Source organism: Saccostrea cucullata, unplaced genomic scaffold, assembly GCF_032062105.1.
Source record: "Saccostrea cucullata isolate Sc308-1 unplaced genomic scaffold, CSIRO_AGI_Scuc_v1 ctg8054, whole genome shotgun sequence".
NCBI lineage: Eukaryota > Metazoa > Mollusca > Bivalvia > Ostreida > Ostreidae > Saccostrea > Saccostrea cuccullata.
In genome coordinates this window covers 40,560-54,093 of record NW_026932969.1, presented here as the reverse complement: position 1 = coordinate 54,093, position 13,534 = coordinate 40,560, and the positions used below count along the sequence as shown (strand labels likewise).

Here is a 13,534-nt window from a genome sequence, read left to right as displayed (position 1 = left end):
AAGATAATCCATTGAATTACAGGTATGATGCACATGAAATATACCGAAAGAACGAGGGCGCTTTTGATTGGCATTCGGCAGGAACCTGGGCGTACTTGAAAAGTGAAAATTTTATTGACATGTCACATGAAAATTTAACATTTTTTTTAATTTATCGGGTTCCTGTGCAACAGGAACGGAAAATATTTTCCCGAAATTTATCTTTGATTTGCTAAAAAATAACTTGAAAATTGGCCATATCAGACATTTGGTACAAATTGGTACTTTTTTAAACACATTTTTCTAAAAATTTCTATGTCTGGGTCTTCTCTCCATGATTTTGAAACGTCATTTGCGTGTATTTTAATTCAAAGAAACGAATACACTTTTTTTTTAAAATGGAGAGAAGACCCAGAGACCACGAAAAATGAACTTTTCCCCAAAAAATCCAAATGTGTCAATGTGGTGCGTCTTTGTCCTTTTAAAAACATTTGTTTATGTGTAGCGGTGATAGCTCAGTTAGTTAGGCTAGCTGTTCAGTGTACTCGAAGCTAAAAGTTTCTGGTTCGAGCCTGACATGGAGGGTTAATTTTTTTTTATTTAGGCAAAAAATCATTTATTTTGTCAGTTTCGTTTTATGTACTGATGTATTAAAATTTTGAATTAAATAAATTTTGGTTCAGTTTGGTTCTCAAGTGAAATTAATTCTAATCTTCTATTTTAATAATGTACATGTACACGTATCATGCATCTATGCATTAAATATTTTAGGTTCAATTTTTTTTCTGAAACATTACTATGTTATAGTACCCCCTATAAAAAATGGACATAAATGTTACAATTTCACAATGTCTTTCAAACTAAATGAAAAAAAAATAACCCATGGACGTGTTTGTAAAATCTGACCAGGTATGCTCAGCCAACCAAATCATGGACATTTAAACCATAAATGTTTCGTACAAATGATTCCTGCAGATCACCCGCCTAATGCGCCCATCTTCTTTTTGTACTTAGTTTGTACATGTATTATTTACATATAATTGTCAACACCATGAAGTACATAACTTATGGTAAATCTCATGGTCAATAATGTTAATATCTACACTGATAAATTAATTTAAAGGATCAAACTTGTACGAAAATTGTCAATTTCAAAAGTTAATCAAATTGTTGTTGATTTTTTGTTATTGATTTACACTTAAAATTAAGTGATACTATTATTTCCAACCATGATTTGGTTAGGACACGCACATTGTATTGTTTTCATTATTATTTTAGAGTTCGTTATTACTAAAATTTTACCAACTTGAAGAATTGAAAAGAATATTGCCATAGACCCCCACTAAGTTTGCTATTTAAGTGAATTCACTATATCCCTGTTCCTACTAAACAAGTTTTGCTGTAATATGGTTCATGTATTGAGATGCAGTACTTAAATGTTCGTGTAATTTTATGTTGTACCTAAAATTTTAAATTTACAAGTCTTCCTAATGGAAAGCCTCTCAATGGAGATGAACTCAAGAAAGAATTAGAAACTCTTGTTGAAAAATACAAATCCAGAATTCCCAACATGCGTAACTTAGTTTCAACTCAACCAAATGAAAATGTCAACAACATGGTTGCAACTAAAGCACCCAAGAACAGGTAATTAGTTAAGGCATATCAAATGAAGGGAAAAAAAATCAATTTATCGTTTGTTTTTCAGCTACATGTAACCTGAGCTGAAAGCTCCATTGAGCTTTTCTGATCACCTCTTGTCCATTGTCAACGAATTCATCTGACAGGTGCCCTACCGAACAATTGAGAATAAACCATGATGATCATGTGACAATTGAATCGTGAAAAAACCATGATATGCTCAGAGTTAATATTGCAAACATACCAATTTCAAAATGTTATAACTTTGTTATAAATGAAGATCTATTGATTCCGTTTTCAGTTTCTGAATGATTTTACATGGACCATTAAAAAACACAAAAATCTCAAATTTGATAAATTTTGCCATAAGGTCGATTTCTATCTGACGAGGCTCACATATCTTGTTGTTGATATATATATTACACTTTGATTAATTACAGGCATTATGGTGGTAGTTGTTCTCTGAAAAGCAGAATTAGTGCTGCAGTTTTGCAGAAAAACGAAGGCCATAGTTACCTCCCCAAAGTAAGTATGAGTTACTTTTTGAGGTCAAAGACTCCAGTGAGCAATACTGATCATATCTAAGTAATCACTGTCTACTTTTTTGGGTATGCCAGGACATCAACAATAGCTGGAAACATGAAATAACTTACATTAATTATTCCATAATTCCCACTGTCGTTGATGTTCCTGGCTTAATCAACAAACTAGAAAGTGATTTACTATATTTTTGTCCCCCTTTGATGCAGGGAGGGAATTAAATTTGGTGTACAGATTTATCATTCTCAGGAAGTGTAGATTCAAGTTTGTTCAAATCATGACCCCTGGGGGTAGGGTGGGGCCACAATGGCCTATCAAAATTTTACATAGAAATATATGATTTTTTTAAAATAAAAATCTTCTTCTCAAGAATAGCAAAGCCTTGGTTGATAATATTTATTTGGAAGCATCCTCAGGTAGGGTAGATTCAAGTTTCTTCAAATCATGACCCCCAGGGGGAAGGGTGGGGCCAAAATGGCCGACCACATTTTACATAGAAATATATAGGAAAATTCTTTAAAAATTTTCTTCTCAAAAATAGTAAAGCCAGCATTGATCATATTTATATGGAAACATTATTGGGTAGTGTAGATTCAAGTATTTACAAATTATACCCTCTCCCCTTTAATAAATGGTTGGGACTACTTTTGGGTGTAAACTTTTCAATAGTAAACTATAATTTCTTCATTTTTCTTAATTAGCCAAAGTGCTCAAGTGAGTGATGTGGTCCATGGGCCTCTTGTTAGCAGTTTCCATTTATTATACTCCCACTCTGTAGGAGAAGGGGTATACTGTTTTACCCTTGTGTATCTGTCTATCTGACTGTCTGGTTGTTTGTCTTTAATAAATTTTAGTCACAGTCTTCTAAAGAACTATTCATCATAGATGCTTGAAAATTTAGCACATTATTTGCTAAGGCATACCATATGATGGGATTTGTTTTTATTCAAATCCAATGTCAACTTCATGTTTATCTGTGTGTCCATCTGTAGCATACAAAACAAATTTTCAATGCAGTTTTCTAAGCAACTATTTATTGCATATTCTTCGCTCAGGCATATCATATGATGAAATTTAATTTTGTTTGAATCTGATGTCAACTTATATATATGTGCATCTACCAGTAGCTGAACTTGTGTATATTTAAACATGATAGTGTAGATGTATGTACATGTACTCACATCAGCGCAGGGGTATTACTAGTAAGCATTGGCTCACAGACTTCTTGTCATTGCATGGTTTTCCATGGGGAGGGGGCATAAATGTTTTATAAACATCTCTTGTTAAATTTAAGAAATGAATTTAATATTTGAAGACTCAAAAAGTTATGAACTACCACCTTGTAAATGTCTACATAATTATGTTGCATGTTAAAATAATTTATTTTGTTTTATGGGGGCAGAAAGATGCCACCATACCATGGGCCTGAAATACATTAATCTAATTAATTAATGTCATGAAATATTATTGTACAGGTTAACAAAGCGAATAAGCTCTCTCCTGGAGTATATACTTCAAAGCTGATGCAAAAGATCGATCAGAGACGAAGAGTAAAGAGACTTCATCAGAGAAGTGCACAGTACAAAAAGAGGAGAATACAACTTCAGAGAGAGAAGAGGAAGAAGGAAAGAATATCAACTACAAGAGAAGGAGTGACATATGAATCAAATTTAGAGGTCAACTGTACTAATGTACAGGAGGGAATTCCAGAGTTTTTAGATTTTGAAAGGACTAAGTAATTAACTTATAGTAACATTTGATCTGGAGACAACAGGTTTGGGAAGAAACAGTGATATAATTCAAATTGCAGCATGTGTAGGGGAGGATACATTTCAAGATTATGTGTTGCCAAGACAGGGATTAATCTAGCATTTTGGGGAAACTACCCTTCCTAGAGAAATTGGGAAAAATCAATCGGGGGTCTGGGGCCGCTCCAGGCCCCCAGCGTGTGCAGAGCAGAGCCCTGATGGGGGGGGGCAAGGGGGGCGAAGCCCCCCGACCGAAATTGAATTTCAGCATTTTTAAGACCCTTTGGAGTGCATAAAACAGCAAGGAAAAATCATATTTTAGAGATGCATTCACTTAGTATTTATACTTAAAATTTATAGTTTATAATTGAAAAAAAATTACTAAAATAGAAAACTTTGACAATTCTTTACTTAAGTTTTAAAACTCCAAAATCTGATCTATGAAATTGATGTACAATTTCACTACTTTGTATATCACTTGGAAGGCAAAGAAAAAACTACACTTCTTAAAATAAATTTTATTAGTTTCCTTAAAACTCAAGTTTCCTGTTTTTTTTTTTTTTTTGAACAGATCCACCATGGCCTCAAGTTAGTCATTAGAAAAATTGTCTTTCCCTTCCTTACAATTTCTCATCAAAAAATCCAAACTTGACTGATTAAGTCGGTTTCGTAAATTTGTGCACAAGGAGTTCATCAAACTAAATCCCCTCTCAACAGTAGCTGTGGAGCAAGGAATTAAGCATCCTAATTCAAGCAACTGCATCATCTTTGGGTAGATTAGATCCATGACCTCCTCTCTTCTAGCCTGTTTAAGGGTGTTTGGCAATGTAGGTTGCAGTCCTTGGTCCAAAAGCTGCTGTCTAAATATTAATACAGGGTATTAGTATGTAGAATTTTATTACTTTAAATAAGCTAATTTAAAATTAATCCCAAATCAGAAAATTGAACTTTTTAAAAATAAATTATGTAAAATTTCCAACTGATTGTTACTTGTAAATTAATATCAATAAAATAAGTCAAGAGAGGATTGATAGGGATTAGTCACGCTCTACTGCACATGACACCTGTGTTATTGAATGAAATACATCTCTCTGGTCAACTGGTTAATTTTATTTTTGTGTCTGTGTAGGTAAAATAGAAATTATGACAGCTTTATAAACAATAAAATTAATCAGACTTTATAAACTTCAGCAAGTAAGTTAATTACCGATTAATTAAGTTGGCGGGGGGGGGGGGGATTACACTGCTGACTATCTTTTTGACATATGTAAGTGACATTTTTATTGACATATTTTTACATAAATTCCTATGCTTTACTTTATTTACCATTTAACTGAATTTTTGTGTATTTTTTTTTCTTTATAAAAAAGGATAATAGTTAGGCACTGTATGTATTTTTTCAAATGAAAATTGAAAGAATTTATTTATAATTCAATGTAACAAAAGTACACTTATGAATGCAAGATGTTTAACTTATATGTAGGAACAGAAACATGCACAAAACCTTAAACATTTCGAAGTCTTTAATATTCGTTTTAAATCAGCTTGAATTATTATATATACACAAAAAAAGTTTTTGTGAAATTGAACTGTTTAATTATGATTAATTAATTTAACTGTAGTGCTTAATGTTTATCTATTGACCAAATGTCCTTTTCAAGGGCAAACTGGAATAAGAGGCCACTTGTCTTAAGTGGCCAGTTTCCAGACTTCCCAAAGGTGGCCTTTTAAAACAAGTTTGACTGTACTTACAAAATGAAATTCTGATTTCTAGGATGAATCTGGTGCATGCTAACTGTTAAAGTAATCATAGTAATGAAACGATAACTATTTTCTAAAAAAAAAAAAATCAAAAACAAAAACAAAAAAAAATAATTATTGTGTTTAGAGTTGAAAAATATTAGTAATGTAAAACAGTAAACATGGTAAAGCTAAAACCTTGTAAAATTTAAAAAAGTAAATATGGTAAAGTCAAAACTTTATAAAATTTTAACTGAAGTGAAACAGTTTTAATTAATTTATTTACCTAATAACAAACAAATAAGATTTCACTGATCAATTCAAGAACCACTGCATCTGCAGATTCAAAGTCAGCAGGAATTCCAGGGTAGGGATGTGCATAAAAATCTGCCACAGTCTGGATGTCATGCTATAAAAGTAATTATTTATTTCAAATAATGAATGCTGATTGCATATTTCCTGTAGATTGATCATCATATAATATGTTGACAAGATTAAAATTACATTCACACTAACCTTCCCGTTGTCTTGCAGTTCTCCAATTGCATCAGGGAGGTTCCTTGGGTCCAAGACCCCAAAAGACCTCAGAACCGGTGAAAAGCTGAATGCCTCTTCAATTTCACCACGAAGAGACCTGATGAATGGAAGGCCTGTGAGTAACAAAAAATCTTCCAAGTGTCTGCACAGGGACATTCCAGTGACCATCATGTCCGATTCTTCGCTGCAGAGATGTTCTGTCTATAACCTCAAGAAAAAAGTAATCGAACTTTCGAGGAAGTCAGTTCTTCATGCTGACCCCTTTCATCCAACATTTCGATTAAATTATCTAATCTTTCCAGTGTTTCACGTTCTTTGTGTGGAATGTCAGTGAGATAAATATTTTCATTTTGTAAAAATAAACTCAAATTGTTTACTATTCTAAGCACATCACACAGCAATAATATCATAGCTATGGCATCCTTGCGCAACAATGATGCTCACAGCCCAAACACCTCAGGTTCTCAACTTTCTTCGTACAAGCTGTCTAAACAATCCACAAGTTCCCAAAACCGACATACAATTCTATTGCATACATTGCCATGGGATAACTACCTAAAAAAAATATTTCAACTTCAAGTTTTAAATCAAAATATTATATCATAATCATGACATCACATATTACAATTCTCTTAAACTGTGTAGCAAAATAAGTAAACAAATTACTGTATACCTGGTTGTTGCAGCTTTTATCAATGTAAGTGGTTGTTTGTTATATGCCTCTTGAACTCGCGCAAAGACAGCAAACTTGCTTGGACTGTATTCAAATAACTTCCAAAGACCAAGCAGTGTTGCATCTACGTCTTGAAGGACTCTGTATTCAGGCACTTTTAACAAGTGTGTCATGCATAAGGCAAGTTTATGGCAGCGATAGTTCATATATATAGCATAAGGATATTCATTCCTTAGTCTGCGCTGGACTCCTACAAGAGCAAAGATTCATTTTCAATTTGACATTGAATTGGTGGAATTTCATTTTAATTTACATCTTTTTTTTCTACATAATCATTAATATCTGACATGTTACTTAGAGACATTTATTACCTGAAACATTTCCACTCATGGTATTCGTGCCATCAAATACTAGGAATCTGACATTAGACAGGGGAACACCTTTAGCTTGAAAAAATGTTCTGATTGTTTCTGTGAGAGAATGGCTGTCTGTTTTCTCAACATGAATTATACCAAGGTAATGATCTTGGATAGTGTTCTGAAACTTCCATCTCCCAAACAATGCAAACTGCTTCATCTGTACTTTCATCTGCTAATAATGTGAATTTTTCTCCAACTCTAAGAGAATCAATTAATTTCTGTTCAAGATGATAACTGATTGTTTCCATAATATCATTGACAGAAAAGGATGACAAGTGCATTTTTTGGTGCTGACTGCAAGTGAATACTTAGGTCCTTAACACCAAGGCTAGCTACAAACTGCACAAATTCTGCAAAGTTTTCTGAAAGGGCCCATCGTTTTCTAATCATAAAATTCGCACACATGATAAGTTTCTTAAGTACTTCACGATTCATTTTTTTCCTGAGATTGTAACAATTTAAAAACAGTCACCTCTTTCCCTAGGGTTTTTAATTTCTGTGCATCTCGGTGAACTCTGCTTTCTTGATGGTTATTTAAAACCCGAGAAGGGTGATTCCCCAAATCACACCCGCGTGTAAATATACTTTCTTTCCCGAAATGTTCACACAGTTTACAAATATATCCTCGTTTTGGATAACTGTACGCGAGCCACTGGTATTTCAATTCATATTTTTCAGTATAAAATGTTCTCATGTCCGAGTGAGAGTCATCTTTCTTGCCATACACCTCGGCACTTTCAAACTGACTTTCGAATTTCATCGAAGTTCGATTCCAACTCGTCATCATGGTCCTTTAAACTTTGTTCTGTCTCTAAATCTGCATTTTGAATCCGGAAACTTCGTTTGCTTTTTAAACATTGTGTCGATTTTCTTACAGGATTTAGCATCTTCTTTTCTGAGCTTTTTAACGTAATAACCTTCTCGGTGCGACATTGTTGCTTCATAAGTTAATTCGTTCTCAAATTATTTCGATTGAAGTTACACGGTCAGAAGTCTGTATCACCCAGACGTTTGCGCAAACCTCGACATGTGGATAAGCGCAAACGTCTGGATGATACAGACATTCGAGAGCCTAGCGAACGGGACAACAAGGATATCCCCGAAATGCGTTTTGAGAACGCAATAAAAAGAAGGGGGGAATTATTTGAGATTTTTAGGGGAAATTTTTACTTATCAAAGTGGGAAATTTAGGTGTCCAGGGGAAATATTCTCTTGGGGAAAAATACCGAATATCGGTAGTAAAAATGCCCTAGACTAATCCCTGCAAGATGCAATATTACAAGTGAGGCTTCTAAAGTCACTGGAATAACACATTGCCGTGGAACAGACACGTTATACATGTATTTGCAGGGCAAAGCAGTTTCTGGCAAACTTATACAGGAAGCACTTCTCAACTTCATAACTTTTCTACAATCCAAGAAAAACCCTGTGCTCATAGGCCACAATATAAAGAGTTTCGATTTACATGTGTTATTTCGAAGATTACGAGAATTTAATTTATTTTCAACATTTTATAAAGCAACCAAAGGGTTTATTGACACGCTTCAATTGTGTCGAAGAGTGATCCCAAAGAAGGAAGTGGACGGATGTTACAAGCAGGAGAATTTAGTAAGAATGCTTACAGGACAGAAATATACAGCCCATAATGCTTTGGATGATGTGCTTAGTCTGCAGACTTTGGTTGAATCGAGATTACGTGTTCAAATAACCTATGTGGACTTTTACTCTGTTATTTATCACGCATGTATGGCATCATATATACAGAGTCCTGGCCAAAAGAAGATAAGCAAATCTGTATGTGATAAGTTATCAAGAAGTGGCATTTTTCTACATCACATCCAACTTGCCTTCAGCAGAGATTTCAAAGCAGCAAAAATGGTCCTGCAGACTCACAAAATTTCTAACACAGATCGAAAATGTAGTGAAGTGTCTTTCATGTGAAGAATAAGAAATTAATGTACATGCAAGTTGCATTATTGTTACTGATGTTTGTATGATTATATATGTATGTGTACATACTGGGTATAATACTTCACATATCATCATGACTTTGTGAACTCTGATATTCTGATTGGTCAATATGTGTCATCCTGGGTCATATTGACCTACATTGAGTCCTATTTGTATCTTATCTTCATTTGGACATGTTCAAGTAGGATTATTGTCTTTGTACTTTCTTGAGGGCACTGTTCCTTGATTGCATCAAATCTGATCAATGTGGTAGTTTAGCTGCTCTTCATTCATATATTTTTTTAATCCTGCTCCACATATTGATCTAGACTGTAATTTCATTTTTTATGTATACAATTTATTTATAAAAATAGACTATTTTTTAATTTATTTTCATGTATCATATCCTAATATAAATGTAATTTGAAGTGATATAGTGATACTGGTAATAGGGTCTCCTCCTCATTGAACCTAATTTTACTGTACATATATATATAATCTTATGTGCAATCAGATGTACTAAAAGCCATTCAATTTTGATTATATCATTTCAATTCAGAGATTTTTTTCATTCAATTGACAAATTTCATGCAGAATACTTTATAAATGTTTATGAATTAGGGTGCATTAATGGGCATGTTGATCATTATTGTTTTGTGCTATTATCTAATACTAATATAGTGATATGAAGGATATTTTTGATTAAACTGAGTTATTAATATTTCAAAGCCAAATACAAAGATTTACCACAAACAGAACAGTTTTGTTGTTTTTATATATATGAAGAATGAGAATATATAGCTGCTGTTAGAAAAGCTCAGATTTTCACCTTACAATGAATACTGTACAAAGAGAAGAAAAGTTTGAAGAGGGGATGGGAGTTGGGGGTTGTGTTACATGTACATGTATAATTATATTCTATGTAACACCCTGTGTATAAATATCTGCCTGACTTTTTATAAATTGAAGACATTGGAGGTGAAGAAATATGAAGGACAAAGAAATTGAAATGAAAAAAGTTAATGATACAGACAGGTGATTCGCTTTAAATATTGATAAGTGTGTGTGTCAGGGGGGGGGGGGGGGGGTTAAGAACCTTGTTTATTTGCAACTCCCATGGTTGGATTCTTTTCAATTTTATAATTTTACATTACAGTGTAATATATATCAAAGTTGCTTATATTAGTTGTTCTTTCAATTAGAATTATAGGTTGTTTTTTTTGTTGAGTTTTAGTATAGTGGATAGCACATAAATGTGCCCTTCTTACATAAACTGTGCCCTTATTGTTCTGCCATAAACTGCAAAAGAAATCTTATGTAACACCCTATGTATAAATATCTGTCTAATTTTTGATAAATTGACATTGGAGGTGAAAAAATAGGGAGGACAAAAAAATTGAAATGAAAAAAGTTTAATAAATGATACAGATAGGTGATTCATTTTGAATATTGATAAGTGTGTGTGTCGGGGAGGTGGGGGGGGGGGGTTAGACCTTGTTTATTTGCAATTCCCACGGTTGGATTCTTTTAATTTTTATACATTTACATTAATATATATCAAAGTTTTTTATGTTAGTTTTTCTTTCAATTTTAATCATAGGTTCTTTTTTTTGAGTTTTAGTATGGTGGATAGCACAAAAATGTGCCCTTCATTTTTTTGTAGCAGACCCTTATGTATAGTTCTGCCATACACAACAATTAAAACTTTGCATTAATTATTGTTTTTTCATTATGTTGTTCTTTTTTATGATGTTTTCAATAGACTGGAATAAAAAAATTCAAGATTGGTGACAAATTTATTTCAAAACGACTTACATTTTGACAAAGAGTGAGAAAATTTGCCCTTTCTATCCAAGGTGTCTTGGGCTGAAATTGTGGTGTTGATTACAAAATATCTAGCGGTCAAATTTCAACTCAACTTTGTCTGTGGATGAAGCTTATTATAGTTGTAAAATATTGCAAATTTCAAGAAAATTGAATTATGGGATAATTTTTGGCTATCTGTTTTGTCCTACCTTAAATCAAACAGCACGCAAAAATTTGAGGAAAATTGTTTAAAGAAACAAATAAATGAAAGCATATAGAAATATTTATATAATTGAAAAAATCAAACACTTCAAGAAATATTTTCAATTAATTTTTAGATTGACACTCGGAAGTCTTTGGGGAACATCTCGACTTCTTGATAGTCTCTGCAGACTTCCTAGCAAGCATATTAAGAAAGTTTTATTGCGAGGCAAAGCCCAAAGAATCAAAAAGAGCTTTGTAGAACTTACTGACATAAAAGTTCGCAAATTGGGCTTAATGGAATTTAATTTCGTGACCATCCCGTTTTTATATCCCGATAGATGTTTAGAAATAATACCTTATTTCTTAATAAAAGTTGAAAAGATCACAATTATTTTTTTTCCGTTGTACATGTAGATGTATGATTTTGGTAGTGGAGATTTTTTTCGTACGTGTCTTTAAAAAAAAATGACGAATATATCAAACGAAAACATTCAAGAGCAATATAAAAATTGTTCCTGTCTTTTGTTCCGTTGTTAATTATCTATTCATGTGTCAACCAAATAGAGATTGAATTGCACCGATACCTTTAAATATAACCATTGCCTTAAAGACTTGGGTATAGAATCGATAATACATAATAACCAAACCAAAAAGTTCGGCATTTTTTTAAAATCTCATATTTTGCCGAACTCCGGAAATCCTTATTCAACAGTGATCTTGAATATACTTTTACAGTATTTGCCATACTATTCTTGTTGAACGCTATTATGTTACAACAACTGTTGGCAGTAAAATGTTATGCTAGAATCGATCTGTCCTATCATTTATATAGTTATGTTACATTTAAATCTGAAATCTATCCTAAATGTTGCTATATTTTGTCAAAGATCTTTTTCAAAATTGTATGAACACTATGCCTAAGTAGTAGTTAGGGTTTAATACATAGTGCACCAGGCATATGTCAGACCCTGACTACTATTTAGGCATAGTGCATACAAAACACATAACTACTGAAATTAATATGCTGTTATTTAAATTATTGACATTTTTTTCTCCTCTTTCTATGTTTCATTACCTCTAACAAGTGTTAGTGCACCCTTATTATGAGGTCACCTTGAGGAAACTGTAAAAACAATCTTTTTGTTTTGGTTTTTTTTTTGTTTAGTATCAAATATTTGAAATGTAAGATTATATAAATTCAAATACGAGTAAACAGTTACATATAACTGATAATCTCGGGGTCAAGAGTTCGATCTTAACGACGTAAGAAAAGGTAGCCGTGCACTTTTTCAACATAGTATGCTTACGTTAAATAAATCATAAGAACACTATGCAAAAAAGTTGGGTTGGATATGGAGATAACGACCAGTATTCAATATCAAAGTCCATAAAACAATATAAAATAAGAGCAGAGCAACCACGGACCTCCGAAACATCAGATTTTGGATCAGATGTCACAGAGGAGTGAGCATCCCCTGCTGACCGGCCAAACTCGCAAATTGCTCCTGTCATGATCGGGAAATAATGTCGTCAATTCAGTGTATAAAAAAATTGACAAACAATTAGTATGAAAACTTCAGTCAGCATTTGACTCAATGATAAATTGTGTTTGCTGACAGCGTCATTGTATCGACAATAGAACTTACGAAATTATGACTTTAAAAGAAACTGCAGATATTCTTGATTCATCAACTTGCTTGTCGCGAAGTAAATCCTTACGTCGCGGGTTCAAATCCCACTGTAGGTCATTGAGACCGGTCCTTCAGATGAGACCGTATTAACCGAGGCCCCGTAACGCAATAGGTGCTTGTACGAGAGAGATCCCTTATACAAAAAACATCCCTCACTGCTCGAAGGCCCTGAGTGCCGAGCATAAGACAAAATTGGTAGCCCTCCTCTGGCGTGGTGGCGTCTCCATATGGGTGAAAATTTCGCGAGAGGGACGTTAAACTGCATACAATCAATCAATCATTATTACACTAAGCAAAACTCGGAAAGGATAACACAGAGGTTACAAACTGTAGTCATGATATTTTGTTTCCCCAATTTTCAACAAAGATCGCAATTGAAAATGGCGTCTTATGTTTTATTTATTCAAATATGGACACACGCAGATGAAAATGGTGTCTTATGTTTTATTTATTTAAATCTGGACTAAATAATAGAACGATTATGGACTCTTTTTGAGTACGATTTTGTTTGTAATTTACCATAAAAATATCAAGATAAAACCAGGTGAAACCAAGGTCAATGTTTGTATTTTTTGGTTAATAACAAACCATATTCTATACCAAAGAGTT

General features: G+C 33.2%; 1 long non-coding RNA gene and 1 pseudogene across 1 annotated transcript; one reads left to right on the top strand and one right to left on the bottom strand.

The window, feature by feature from the left end:
• Positions 1–1,447: 1,447 nt before the first annotated feature.
• On the top strand, positions 1,448–10,285 carry LOC134236685 (uncharacterized; annotated as a pseudogene).
• On the bottom strand, positions 5,932–7,106 carry LOC134236686 (uncharacterized). Its single transcript, XR_009985664.1, has 3 exons — positions 6,856–7,106; positions 6,162–6,737; positions 5,932–6,054 (listed from the first exon to the last, which is right to left on the bottom strand). It is a non-coding gene; the product is annotated as an uncharacterized LOC134236686 (long non-coding RNA).
• Positions 10,286–13,534: the final 3,249 nt, after the last annotated feature.